This window comes from Fundulus heteroclitus, chromosome 15, assembly GCF_011125445.2.
Source record: "Fundulus heteroclitus isolate FHET01 chromosome 15, MU-UCD_Fhet_4.1, whole genome shotgun sequence".
NCBI lineage: Eukaryota > Metazoa > Chordata > Actinopteri > Cyprinodontiformes > Fundulidae > Fundulus > Fundulus heteroclitus.
This window is the reverse complement of record NC_046375.1, coordinates 10,388,718-10,390,693: the sequence shown is the minus strand read 5'-3', so window position 1 is coordinate 10,390,693 and position 1,976 is coordinate 10,388,718. Positions and strand designations below refer to the sequence as shown.

Genomic DNA, 1,976 nt, shown 5'->3' with positions numbered 1-1,976 from the left:
CTTTATGTCTGCTTTTACCTACTATTGCACGTTAAACACAGAGACGACACAGCTTAATCCCATAGGCAGAGATCTTGATCGGTTGATAAACCGCTCTGAGCTTCAAAATATACCGTAAATCTTACGAAATGCTTCTGTCCAGTCATAAAATCTACAGATTATTATTCAAACATTACACATTACGAACAATAAACTTTCAGTTCAATAAAGTTTTCCTTGTTTTATTAATAGCCATCATTATTTCGATTCATCCGCCATTTTGGAGTTACTCACACTGTGACGATAAAAAAAAAAAAAAGGGGATGTGACCCAAAATGGCCGCAGACTTCCACTCTAGAGTTTCACTCTGCAGTTGCCGTCCAATCGCGAGTTGGTCTTCGATGCAACCGTCCTGCTTCCATGTGCACCATTGAATGCGGATAGCCGTCCGTGGGTACGTCAAGCCGTCCTCCCTTCGATTACAGCATGGATGCAGAGAGGAAGACAGATTTGGTCAAAATTCAAAGGTAAATTCAGAAGTAAGGAGAGTGAAGGATGCTGAAGTTCATATGCCTAACTTGTACTACATTCTGTGTCTCTTCAACCTCGTCTGGATGGGCTGACCTCTTCGAAAACCAATCAGGTCTGTCTGGATTTTCACATTTATCCACTCGTAAACCTTTCAGCCCCCCCGGCTTTTCGTTTTTTACACTCTGAAACATACATCTGAACAATCTTGCCAGTCTCTGGTTGGATTTAAATAGCCTTACGTGCTTCAGTCTCTTGGATACAGTGAGCCTGATTTGCCCAGAGTGCACGCTGGCCATGCCCAATCACAGGGCATCACCGTGGAGCTCGGCAGCCAATGGGAGGATGAAGATGTTCTCTGTGATTTCATTGTCACTAAGGGAGGGGGAAAAAGACACTGCCAGGACAGTTGGCACAAACATGCTAAGCGGTGAAGTCTGTTATGGTGAGAGCGTGTATGATTGAGACGACCTGTGGAGGCAGATGAAGGGGAGCAAAGTGTAAAGATATAGCAACACGGTCCCATGAGAATGATTTAACAGCACTCCCACATCACCGATGTCAGAGCCGCTCACGTCAGAGGAGTGAATGCTTTGATGAGCGAGAGCCATCAGCTTGCTGTGTCGTTGCTCAGACTGACCAAAAGCACATCTCTTATGGGTCTCCTTCACTCTTCGGACTGCCGTTTAAACCCTGTTTGACTCCCAAATAACTCACACCTTTTTTTAAATTCTTTCTCTCAACCTTTTCACTCCAAGATGCAGCTTTAATGCACTTTATATTATTTGTGTACAGCACCAGGAACGTGAGTTGCATTTTCCAACATCTGCTGTTTTTTTTCCTTGTGTGTTGCTCATTTTTACTCTTATCATTTTCTGCCGAAGAGATAAAAGAAAAAGCCACCTCATCAATATATGTACACATAACCATTCTGCCTTATGCTGTCTGATATTAAATCAGACTAAACCTTTCCTGTTAGAGGTCAGTTAGGATTTTAAAGATTATTTGTATTTGCTAAATTCCAGAATGATGAGGATCCACTGTACATCACACAAACAAACAAACAAACAAATAAATAAATAAATAAATAAAAGAGCGCTTTTTAATCAGAGTATCATATCAAGTCAGCTAAAGATCTTGATTATTGCTCTGGTCAGTTAAGTAGTAGAGGGGGTTGTTAATCAGCTTCTTGAGCCACATGCAGAATCAAACATGGGAACCAGAAGGATAAATCCAAAGGAGAGAGAAGTGCAACCGATCAGGGATTTTTTTTTTGGGGTCTGGAAATCAGTAATGCCAGGAAGAGGAGAGGAGGAGTTAGGTCGAATAATAGGTTGCAGTGAATAATATGATATGAGTTGGTTTACGAGTGTTAAATTGGAGGGTGGCGTTGGGAAGGTAGTGAAGATCCTGATGGTTCTCTGTGGGGAATAGAGTAGGTGAGTCCAATAGTCCAGGAGTGAGTGAAG

The 1,976-nt window shown here is 42.2% G+C and overlaps 1 long non-coding RNA gene across 1 annotated transcript; it reads right to left on the bottom strand.

Annotated features, from left to right (window-relative positions):
• Positions 1-224: 224 nt before the first annotated feature.
• Positions 225-1,337, bottom strand: LOC118566103. The gene is made up of 2 exons (XR_004932801.1): positions 558-1,337; positions 225-452 (listed from the first exon to the last, which is right to left on the bottom strand). It is a non-coding gene; the product is annotated as an uncharacterized LOC118566103 (long non-coding RNA).
• Positions 1,338-1,976: the final 639 nt, after the last annotated feature.